The 12,947-nt window shown below is 41.0% G+C and overlaps 1 pseudogene; it reads left to right on the top strand.

Moving 5' to 3' along the window:
• The first annotated feature begins 11,058 nt into the window (after window positions 1–11,058).
• On the top strand, window positions 11,059–12,472 carry LOC100444371 (DDB1- and CUL4-associated factor 13-like; annotated as a pseudogene).
• Window positions 12,473–12,947: the final 475 nt, after the last annotated feature.

Raw genomic sequence — 12,947 nt, forward strand, 5'->3', positions numbered from 1 at the left:
CACCACGTCCGGCTAATTTTTTTGTATCTTTATTAGAGACAGGGTTTCACCATGTTGGCCAGTTTGGTCTTGAACTCCTGACCTCATGATCCGCCACCTCGGCCTCCCAAAGTGCTGGGATTACAGGCGTGAGCCACCGCGCCCAACTCTTAATGTTATTTCAAAATGAGATATGCCTTGACAGATTAGAGATATGTTCACATGCAGCTTTATTAATTAAAGATCTAAAACATACCATAACTTAGTAAACCAATATTGGCATCTCTTCTTCTTTTTGTTTATTGAAAGCCTTAGAAATTGGAATTGGCCAGGCCCTTTCTCAACTTCCGTGCTAAACTTTCTGTTGCTTTTGTCTGCCTCTCCTCACTTTCTCTCCTGCTTCTTGTTCAAGCCCACCAGTGGAAGGCATGGTGGTTACTTTTCCTCAGGAAACCTTCAGTGCTAGAGTAACTCCTTGAACTTTAAGAAGGTTCCTTCCTTGGCCATGTGGCACTCGGTTTTAAAGATGGAGACCACCGAGGGTGAGCAGAACCACATCTGGTCACTTATCAGAACTCATTCGCAGAATCTCTCTTGAGCAGAACAAAACAGAAGTGAGCCACCACTGCTCATCTTCAGTCACAGCCTAGCACTGCTTCTGCCAGTCAGCCGAGCTCAGGGGCCTACCTTCCTGAGAAGGAACTGGCCGTGACTGGCAGAGCCAGTGAGATCTGATTGGGCAACAAGATAATTGTGATTTTTTTTTTAAATCCTCCCCAAACAAAAGTGTTTAAACAATAGCATCTCACTGAAGGCACAACTGTTCAAAATCTGGGAAGAATGTTCAGATGACTGTATCACATTGACTACAACACTGGTCATTTTCTGATTTGTTCCTCAAATCTGAGGAAAGAGCTAGATGCTCTAGGAACAACATGTTCCAGGTCTACTCTACCAGGGCTATTTGGAAAAGAATCCCTGTAATATAAAATGGTTCTGTCTATCTGAGGTAGTATTATTGAGCTCTATCTGTGGTGGTATGATTATGGCTAAGTTACCTACATAATTTGTCATTGTTTTACTTTCTCTCTGTGGCTTTGAACACATGTGCCCGACTGTGACACTTGGGATTTAGGAATGCTCAGAAGGCCAGAAAGGAAACTATATTTAGTCAACCATATATTAGCTATATTAGGCATCTCATTGGCTAACTATAATTTTTTTGTTTTTCTCAATGGGAATACAAAGTTTTGGTCATCTTATTGGCAAGATGAGACTTTGTAACTCATTCCCAACCAATATTTGTCTCCTTTTCTGAAAAGATATTGTTTAATACCAAATTCAAAACCTGACTTTTGCTTATAAACACAAATGGATGTTTTGTTTTCACTAATGAATTCAATAATCATTTTAGAAAAATTTTAAGATAACCAAATTTATTTAAATTGTACAATAGATTGATTTAATAGGCTCAGTAAATTAATCTCAAAGTAATCTGAGGCCTCTTAAACTTTTCATTTTAAAACATATTTTGATTTACGAATTGCAAAGTACAAAGAGTTCTGTATACACTTCACCCAGTTTCCCCTAATGTTAACATCTTCTATAACCATCATACATTTGTCAAAACAAAAAAAATTAGTATTGGTGTGTTACTACTGACTAAACTAAAGAATTTTTCAAACTTCATCAGTTGTCCACTAATGTCTTTTTTACTCCCCCAGGATCCAATCCAGGAAACCACATTTAATGTAATGAGTGTCACAGGTGATCAGAAACTATCTGGGGCCAGTGGTGCAGGCAGTAAGAAGAATTTACCAAGACAGTTGTAGGTAAAGAAAGGCAGATTTATTTGAGAAAGTAGGAAAATGTATTGCAAGGGTGCAACAGGCAGGTCAGCGAAAGAGGAGCTGACTGCACAGAGTCAAAAGCTTGCTAGGGATTTTATAGGATGGTGCTTGTGCTCTGCGCTTGAAGAAGACTTTGTGCAGTATTGGTAATGCCGAGGTTGCAGTGAGCTAACTTGCATTTTTCTATCAGCCAAGAGTCAGGTGATAGCTCAGCACAGGAAGATTGTGAGTGATTTATGCATGAGGGCTATGTGTCCTGGACCATGAAGAAAGGCAGACTTATAGCTTATCTATCTGTTTTGTTTCCCCTGGTCCTGCTTTGCTTTCCCCTGGTCCTGCCAGCCTGACTCCTTTTCCCGAATTAGGACTCTACCTTTCTTCACACCCTGACACAGCAACAATGACTAATCTTTGGCATGTGGTTGAAGGTCTCATCTTCCAACTGCTTCTTGCTGACCAGGGGTGTATAGTTGGCCCTACCTAGGATTGTTAGTCGGTCAGGAGGTTATGTAGGCCTAAATCCCTGAGTTGGGACTTAAATTGGTCAGGGTTGCTATGAGACTATGGGGGAACAGCATTTGTAGCCTAAAATTTTGTTCTGCTGCATTCAAAGGAAAGTTATGGAGTTCTTAGTAGCTGATACCTTTGCTGTAGTACTGTTTTGGTTTGAAATTGTTGTATCCTAGAAAACACAAAATCAGATGTAGTATTAACAATACATTATGCAAATAAACAAACTAATATGAGCTTTATTATAGGCAGAAGAAGTTGAGCAACCCATGGCCAAATTTAACTGGAGAAGCTTTGAAATAGTTGTGCTGAAAAGGAATCTTGAGGAACTCTGTTTTGAAGGCCTTTAATATTTTTATGTTGTCTGTTACCTTTTCTAAACTTTCTTCTATCTGACCTGAGTTACTGATGTAAAAGCAACGTTTTATTTAACAGCATGCAGGTACCACCTGCTTCAGCGGGAAGCACGTCCAAAGTGAGTTGGTTCTGCAAAACATACCCTGCCAGCCAGTTCAGGGCCTGCCGTTGGGCTTCAATGGCCGTGATTGTAGCTTCCTAAGATTGCTGGACTAGGATGGTGAGATTATGAATACTGCACTTAAGCATGGGTATATCTGCAAACCAAAAGATTGCACTGGCTACAGAATGTCCTAGGTCATTTTTCTCTATGACAGGATTATTATTGGTGAGGATGCCAAATGATGGGAGACTAAGTACTGCTTCTGATGGCCTTTGGAGGGACCAACATAAGAAGGATTTTAAATTTGGAGCTTGGCCAGAGGTTACGAAGTCTGAGGAGTTATATATATGCACTCCAGATATTGCTGCAACTGTAGTGTAAGTGCCTCTTCACTTAATAGACTAGAAATATATTAGATCTGTATAAAAAGAAGAACCCAGTTCCTTTTAATGAAACTCCTGAAGAGGAACCTCACAACCAGGCATAGGTGTGATTAGTTTAGATTCCAGTATGGTTTGCATAAATAGAGGGATCCCATGGTCCCCTGGGATTAAATGTGGTTGGGCAGTGACCCAAAAAGTAGTTATCCATGCATAAGGGGGTAAAAGTTTGACTTGTAGTGTTATGTGAATGTGGGGCCTGACAGATATGATTTTTGAATATTAATGGGATAAGAGAAAATTGAGGAAAAGATGTAGATGTATTAGTGAAGTTGAGAAGTCGTCCAGTTTTGACTGCTATTTCTATATATTCCATCCTGGCTGCTGAACTATTTATAGGCATAAAAGAATTGTTATAAATCTTTCTGGCATGAACTTTGTTGTTTCGTCACCATAGAGAAAAACCGTGGAGGTACACCGTGAACTTGTTAAGCGTCATTGTATGGCTTCCATTCTGGTTTGTTTGATTATAGCTGACAGTGTAATTGCAATGGACTTGTGTGTTAAAGCCCCTGGGAAAGGGCCAGACTCCTTGGAATTTCTAGCCTTATAGGCCGTCTCTGGTGCCCTCCCTATTTGCTTGGTCACCGTGGATGATTGGCATGAGGGATCGATTGACCTAGGTTTACCTCATAAACCTGTATTTTTGGTGTGCGTGTACCTGGTGTAGTTGAATCCAGAGTATTGGGCTTGTGTGTTAGCAATTTCTTCTATAGACAGTGGAACAGCTAGGAGTGTAATGTCATTCTCGAGTGACTGCCCATGTGAGTATATCCAGTGGTTAGTGCTGTGTGTTGTATTAGCAACCTGAGATATTACTGGTTAGAGTGGGTGCTCGGTGCAGCCATGGAAGCAATAGTTAGCCATGATAGACAGAATAAACACAGAAGAATATTTAAGGAAAATGACAATATAAGTAAACTCAGGGAGACAGGAAAGAAGAAAGGCTGTAAAGAGTATGAAAAAAACCAAACAATTAGTACCTCAGCATATCAATGTTGTGGCATGGGGGTAAATAACATTGCTAGGACAAAGATAAAGAAATTTCCCCTGGGCTGTAGTTTTGGAGGTCCCCCTGCAAATAGCAATTGTGTACTATCTCCCTTATAAAAGCATTAATATCAACAGAGTGAAGCTGCTCAAGAGAGGCAGTTGGATAGTTACTGAGAACTTGCAGTAGAATTGAATAAAAAGAGTCAGCTTTAAGAATAACATTTAAGGGCCAGGCACGGTGACTCACACCTGTAATCCCAGCACTTTGGGAGGCCAAGGTGGGCAGATCACCTGAGGTCAGGAGTTCGAAACCAGCCTGGTCAAAACGGTGAAACCCCTTCTCTTTTTTTTTTTATTATTATACTTTAAGTTCCAGGGTACATGTGCACAATGTGCAGGTTTGTTACATATGTATACATGTGCCATTATGGTGTGCTGCACCCATTAACTCGTCATTTACATTAGGTATATCTCCTAATGCTATCCCTCCCCGCTCCCCCTACCTCACGACAGGACCCAGTGTGTGATGTTCCCCTTCCTGTGTCCAAGTGTTCTCATTGTTCAATTCCCACCTATGAGTAAGAACATGAGGTGTTTGGTTTTCTATCCTTGTGATAGTTTGCTGAGAATGATGAGGTGAAACCCCTTCTCTACTAAAAAAACTACAAAAATTAGCTGGGCGTGGTGACACACACCTGTAGTCCCAGCTACTTGGGAGGCTGAGGCAGGAAAATCACCTGAACCCGGGAGGCGGAGGTTGCAGTGAGCCAAGATCAGGCCACTGCACTCCAGCCTGGGCGACAGAGTGAGTCTCTGTCTCAAAAAAAAAAAAAAAAAAAAAAAAAAGAATAAGGTTTAAAGGAGGTGCTGGATTTATTTCCATTAACTTTAAGGGAGATTTAAAAATTCTAGGTTGTTTGGTTTAACAAAACCTCTTTTACCTTTTTTAAAAATTTAAATGAGTTTCCAATGTTTACCTTCTAGTTAGACTGTAAATAATGAGTATCATCTCAGCACTAGCAGCTGAGTAACAGCAGATTTAAAGCAGGCAGAAAAAAAGAGAGGAAGATAGAGAGCTTTAGAAGACTCTACTTAACTCTATAGTGCAGGTTAACCATTTGAGCTATGAATTTTTTTGTTGTAGTTTTTCCATCAGTTTAAAATGTGCACAAAATTATAATAGTGAAAGAGATCCGATCTAGCCCACCTGCCCCTCTTGCCTTTAGCTTGTAAGCTGCCTTAATCATTCCAGGGCTTTTGGGCTGAGTTAATTTTAGAAGACATCTGGGTTATAGTTTAATGATAATAGCCCTTCCCCCAAACTCAAACACCTTTTTAAAGCTAGTGAGTGGCCATCAGGCTAGGGGGTGGAGAGGAGCCTGATTTCTGCTAAGGCGTAGACATAGATTGCCAGCCATTCCTGTAGATAACACCACTATTGTAGGTTGGCTTTTTGAGGTATCTTTTCAGGTTTTTTGAATGTCTGACACCCATGGCTCTACCTGGACCCACCAATCCCACTCCTGCAACCTCACCCAAAAGCGATTCAGTGTGCAGGAGGACAGCTTCCACTCCCTATGATTTCATCTCTACCCCAACCAATCAGCAGCAACCCCAGCCACCCCCACCCCTCTCCTAAACTGCCTTTGAAAAACCCCTAAACTACGATCTTTGGACGAGGCACGTGGCATGGCTGGCCTCATGTCTATTAAACTTTTTCTGTACTGTAATGCTGTACTCTTTCTTTGTACAGCAGGCAGGAAAAACTCCTCGGGTGGTTACACATCCAACCCAAAACTCAGGACTCAAACCCCTGTATGGCTCTTGTTCTACTGGATGGGCCTGGGGCTCAGATGTTCCTCTTATACAAGGAATGAACCTCTGGGTTGGCTACTCCTGTATTCCCTCACTGGGAACACACATGCAGGTGCATCTGTCCCACAGGGCCATTCTAAGGGTATGCTCAAGTTATTCCTCTCAGGGGCATTTACCCTACACTTTGACAAGAGGTTTAACCTTCCTAAGTTTCCATTTTCTCATTCCCATTTTGCAGACAGGAAATGAGAGTTGTAGTGGGATTTAAATTTTATAATCATAAGAGATCATTTAGAAGAGTGCCTGGTACAGACTAAGAACTGAGGAAATGTTACCCGTTCTAGCCACTGTGTTCCAGAAACAGTGGAGTGGGTGCATCAGTCTTCTGATTGGGTGGGTAAGAAGCAGCTAAGACTTAGTGCTAGAACAAAAGTCATTTAAGGAAATCAGACTTTGGCTAGAGCGAATTAGAGTTGTAAAGAAGAATGTTCCATTGATAAAATGAAAGAAATATGAAATGAGAATATAATTCTTGAAAGCAAATAAAATGCAGTTTTTCATTACTGAAAACTATGTGGGGCAGAGGTCATGCTAATCCTCCCTTTGTGGGTCTACTTTTAGTCTATTTGTGTCATCACCATTTCAAGCTTAGCTCACATTTAAGCAATGAATAGACAGGGAAAGTCCTCTAATTTGTACAGGTTAATTTAATTTTTATTTTTATATTTTTGAGACCGAGTCACACTCTGTCACCCAGGCTGGAGTGCAGTGGCCCAATCTCGGCTCACTGCAACCTCCACCTCCCGGGTTCAAGCGATTCTCATGCCTCAGCCTCAAAAGTAGCTGGGATTACAGGTGCGCCACCATGCCCAGCTAATTTTTGTATTTTTAGTAGAGATGGGGTTTCACCATGTTGGCCAGGCTATTCTCAAACTCCTGGCCTCAAGTCATCCTCCCAAAGTGCTGGGATTACAGGCATGAGCCACCGTGCTGGCCGAGGTCATTTTTATAATAATTACAGGTACTGTAATTAAGTTTCTTTAAAAAGGCTTATTGTATAATAACTATTTTATAATAACATAACTTAGCCTTTGAATAGTGCTTTGCCTTTTTCAGAGAACTTTCAGGGTCATTTTTTTTATGTGATCTTTGAGTTACAGGATGGTGTAGGAATTATAATCCACATTTTGCTAATGCAGAAACTGAAGTTCAGAGGGAAGAAAGTGTATCAGAAAAGGCTTCCTAGGGGACGTGACACAGCACTGTAGCTTGAGAGATGTGTAGGTGATTCCTCAAGTAGATGGGGGCTGGGGAGTTTTCAGCAGAGGTGCTGCAGAGGGTAGGGCATAGTGATAGAGGAGGGGGAGTTCTATAGTGGGACCAAATACTTTGATATATCTGATGCTTTGGGTAAGGGGAGCAGTGTAGAGTCAGGGCTTTGTATATCAGACTAGGAGTTTGGACTTTATTCTCTGCCAGGGAGGTGCTTTCAGGCAAAGGAGAGTAATATGATCAGATTTCAGCTTAGGAAGATCACTATGTCAGTAGTGTAGAAGCTGAACTGGCAAGATGTTTAGGTGGTAGGTTCAAGCTAGCTGATATTTTCTAAACCTATTGGTCATGAGGTCTCAGTTCCCGGGTATGGTGACAGTGAGCAAGTGTAGACAGCCAGGTTGGCACTAGCAGCATAAACTGCTTGTGAAAAAAGCACAGCATTTAGACACGGAAACCACTGGCTCATGTCCTGGATTTGTCAGATCTACAAATTTTCCTGGAGCATTTGCCACTTAATTTCCTTTGGCTTACCTCATCTGTGTAATGAGGGTATTTGTATGGCACCAGCTTTGCATATGTTAACATTGATGAAATACTTCAAATAAAACAAATCGGAACTTGGGAATGAAGACAGATATGAAGATGCCACAGGCTGGTCCCAAAATCACAGCCAAGGATGGATGGAGGGCTTAGCAGGTTGCCTATGCTATATAAGCAGGGTTCATAAGAGGTTTTAAGATTCAGTTTTGAGCAGCCTCTATCATAAATAATTATTCAAAGGACTTCCATGTTTTATTGTCTGCCTGAAAAGCAGAGTACCCACAAAGATTTATACAGAGTTTTCAAGTTTAACATTGTATTATAGCCAGCACTCTCTCTTGAAATCAGGTGGGAAGCAAAACAAAATGTCCACTAGTTCTGAATGAATGGTTTATTTATCCTATTTGCAGTTGCACAGAGAACTGACTTCCTCCGAAGGAGAAAACAGTTGATAGATCTTCTGAGACAATAAACTGGGTGAACGAGGGGCTTTGTTTCAAGCGTGCTAGACAGAATTTTTCCAGGATCTGAACTTCCTGTATCTAGGGTGGGAAGCCCAGAGAAATATACAGTAGCCCTTCCCTCCTAATTCTAACCCTGCTGAATTTGTGTCAGAACCACCAAGATCAGATTCTGAGTGACATCATAGCATTTATTAGGAGAGAACAGATCACTGAAGGTGACCACTTTCAATGTTAGCTAGTCACATACCCAGGATGTCTATAATCTTATCAACAACAGAAATCAGTCTTCTAACATGATGCAAAGAGGGGAAAGAAAGAAATACCTGAGTGGAGGCTGGCCAGGAAAATTCTAATGCTGATGAATTAACGGTAATGGAAGTTTGTATATCATTTCTCTAGCAGGCATAGGAAGGTACTTTACATAGTGGGTTTCTAGAAAGTTAACTATTTTAATTTGTTGATTTATTTTTGAGTCTGGCTCTGTCGCCCAGGCTGGAGTGCAGTGGCACGATCTCAGCTCACTGCAACCTCTGCCTCCCAGGTTCAAGCGATTCTCCTGCCTCAGCCTCCCAAGTAGCTGGGACTACAGGCATGCACCACTGCACCCAGCTAATTTTTGTATTTTTAGTAGAGATGGGGTTTTGCCATTTTGGTCAGGCTAGTCTTGAACTCCTGACCTCAGGTGATCTATCCACCTCAGCCTCCCAAGTGCTGGTAGAAACTTAACTATAACTGTGATTTTTTCAAATGGTATTTTCTTCTAAATACACTTTAGGAGTTGGTCATTTAAAGGAATATTTTGGAGAATCTGCTTGTGAACATTCTTTTTTTTTGAGAGAGTCTTATTCTGTTGCCCAAACTGGAGTGCAATGGCGTGATCTTGGCTCACTGCAACCTCCACCTCCCAGGTTCAAGCGATTTTCCTGCCTCAGCCTCCTGAGTAGCTGGGATTACAGGTGCGTGCCACCACACCTGGCTAATTTTTGTATTTTTAGTAGAGATGGGGTTTCACTATGTTGGTCAGGCTGGTCTCGAATTCCTGACCTCAGGTGATCCATCCACCTCAGCCTCCCAAAGTGTTGGGATTACAGGCATGAGCCACCACACCCGGCCTGCTTGTGAACATTGTTTATGTTTCATGGGCTTGTATTTTTTTATACTTTCCACCCATTCGAATTTTTTAAAGTGATAAACATTTGTCATTAATTGTCTTACAAGCTCAATAAATTGGTATTTGCTTTCTGAAGCAATTTATTATTGTTGCTATTTTCCTTGAGGGAAAAGCAAGGTTTCTGTGTTTGTTTTAAACCACTCTGCTTTCTTATTTTTCTTTGTTGATTTTTTCCTCTTCTAGTATGACCAATGGTGAGAAGCCTGAGTTTATTGACTTTGACTAGGAATTTACTGACTTTGACTTTGTAATCAAGGCAGGTGACCACCTTTTTGATGAGGCCTGAGAGAATAAGAAAAGTCCCAATCACCTCACCACCCACCTACGGAAATGTATATACACCCCATGTCCCTGTCACACTGACCCTGAAATGTCATCATAATACATTCTCTATCTTAGGCTAACGGCTTCATGTTCTAAAATACAAATACCCTGGAGAATTATTGGATTAAATGGTCTATTACAGCATAATGCTTTAATGAGAAATTATCTGAATATTTTTCTCCTGGCAGTAAAAAATAAAATAATGGGAGTTTTAATGGGAGTATAGCAAGAAAGAGATAGTCTTGGAATCTGGGCACCATCCCAGGAAGACAGACTTAACTAAAGGGAAAAGTTCTAGGCTGCCAAGGAGCTGTAAAAGGGATACTGAATGCCTGGGAAGTATGATGGAGAAGCTGCTCAGTATTGAAGAAAAGGAAAATGCAAAGCAGAGCTAAGGCAAACTTGGATTTATGACACAAGTTAGCTTAGGGAAGACTGAACTCTTAGCATCTTTAATTTCATTGTTTGCCAATCATTTGAGAAGAAAAACCTGAACATTTCATACATTCCTTCTAGTATTAACTGATCACTCATATGTACTGGACACTTTCTTAAGTGCTGATCATACAAAGTAGAACAAGATATTCTTGTCCTCAAAGAGTTTATATTTTAAAGGGAGAGACATGGCTGGACGCAGTGGCTCATGCCTGTAATCCCGCCACTTTGGAAGGCCAAGGCAGGTGGATTGCTTGAGCTCTGTAGTTTGAGACCAGCCTGGGCAACATGATGAAACCCCATCTCTACAAAAAATACAAAAGTTAGCTGGGTGTGGTGGCCTGAGCTTGTAGTCCTAGCTACTTGGGAGGCTGAGGTGGGAGGATGGCTTGAGCCCAGGAGGCGGAGGTTGCAGTGAGCCAAGATCACACCACTGCGCTCCAGCCTGCGTGACAGACCCAGGCCTTGTCTCAATAAAATAAAATAAAGGGAAAGATAGGACAAAAACTATATATATTTTCAAGTTGTGATAAGTGCAGTGAAGAACACGAAACGTGTTTTTATATATATATTTTTGTTTTCTGCTTTACAATTAGATTGCCCTACAAAATCTATGGTAAAACAGAGATAAATTGGTAAGGGCTGCAGTCTTCATAATCTACATAAAAACTATGATTGACTCAGATCCTATAGGAGGAAATTTCTGGGGATAATACTGTGACACTCTCAGTACTCTTTGAAATTCTGTAGAGCGAAGAGCTTGTGGAGTCTGGCAGGAAGAGCAACCAAGGTGAAGGTGAAGATGTTGAGCTGGAATCTGGACAACTATGTCCACAAAACCAAGTTGGACTTACAGATTGTTCCAAGAAACTATGATCCTACCTTACATCCTTTTGAGATCCTGCAAGAATGTGTAAGAGTTTTAAATGCTACCAAACTGGAAGGAGTATTTGCAAAACCATGCCTGGCTTGGCTGGATGGTCACGAGATGGAGTCAGTTGCTTGGCAAAGCATCCAAAGAGACTGGCTACTGTCCTTTCTGGGGGATGTGATGGAGCAGTTAGAATTTGGAACCTGACTCAACTGAAATGTATCCGTATAATACAAGCACATGAAGGTTTTGTACGAGGAATACATACTCACTTTTGTGGGACTTCTTTTTTCACTGTTGGTGATGACAAAACTGTGAAGCAGTGGAAAATGGATGGGCCAGGCTATGGCGAGGAGGAAGAGCCATTACATACAATATTGGGAAAGACAGTGTATACTGGGATTGATCATCACTGGAAAGAAGCTGTTTTTGCCACATGTGGACAGCAAGTAGACATTTGGGATGAACTAATAACTAATCCTATATGTTCATGACCTGGAGATTTGACAGTATAAGTAGTGGTAAATTTAATGCAATTGAGACATTTATCTTGGGGAGTTGCGCTTCTGACAGGACTATAGCACTGTATGATATGAGGCAAGCTACTCCTCTGAAAAAGGTTATCTTAAATATGAGAACAAATACAATCTGTTGAAACCCTATGGAAGCTTTCATTTTTATGGCAGCAAATGATGATTATAACTTACTTACTTTTGATATGCATGCACTCATATAATGGTCCATATGGATCATGTATCTGCAGTGCTTGATGTGGATTACTCTCCCATTGGGAAAGAGTTTGTGTCTGCTAGTTTCGATAAATCTATTTGAATCTTTCCTGTAGACAAAAGTCAAAGCAGGGAGGTATATCACACAAAGTGAAAGCAACATGTTATCTGTGTAAAATGGACTTCTGACAGCAAGTATATTATGTATGGATCTGATGAAATGAACAGTTACCTATGGAAAGCTAATGCTTCTGAAAAATTGAGTATGCTTACATCACAAGAAAAAGCAGCCAAGTATTATAACCAGAAACTGAAGGAGAAATTTCAGCGTCATCCTCATATACAACTGATAGCTCGTCATTGACATCTACCAAATTCTGTCTACAGCCCAATTCAGGAACAGTGCATCATGAAAGAAGCTTGTAGACAAAAGGAAGTGAATCACATTAAACACAGCAAGCCTGGATCTGTGCCAATTGTGTCAGAGAAGAAGAAACACATAGTGGCAGTTGTAAAATAATATTTGGCATTCCTAACAATCCTGATGTATAATTACTTGTTACTTTTGATTTGAGAACTCTACAAATAAAAGTGCTGAGACTAGATTAATTGTAAACATTTCAGTTATATATGTAGAGCTTTATTGTTGCTCCTTTTAGCTACCCTGATAAATGATTCTTAAAGGTGGCCTAGTTGATAAGACTGTCTGTTTTATCCTTAATCTGTGTTCTTCTTTCATTGAAGGATACAGTACTTACAGTACTTGCAACTAACTCATTTTTTCCTGTTTTTTTTTTTTTTTTTTTGAGACAGAGTCTTGCTGTGTCACCTGAGCTGGAGGGCAGTGGCGCAATCTCGGCTCACTGCAACCTCCATCTCCCAGGTTCAAGCAATTCTCCTGCCTCAGCCTCCTGAGTAGCTGGGACTACAAGTGCTAATTTTTGTGTTTTTAGTAGAGACAGGGTTTCACCATGTTGGTCAGGCTGGTCTTGAACTCCTGACCTCGTTATCCTTCCGCCTCGTCCTCCCAAAGTGCTGGGATTACAGGTGTGAGCCACCGCACCCAGCCATTTTTTCCTGCTTTGTTTTTTG

This window comes from Pongo abelii, chromosome 6 (assembly GCF_028885655.2).
Source record: "Pongo abelii isolate AG06213 chromosome 6, NHGRI_mPonAbe1-v2.0_pri, whole genome shotgun sequence".
Taxonomy (NCBI): Eukaryota; Metazoa; Chordata; class Mammalia; order Primates; family Hominidae; genus Pongo; species Pongo abelii.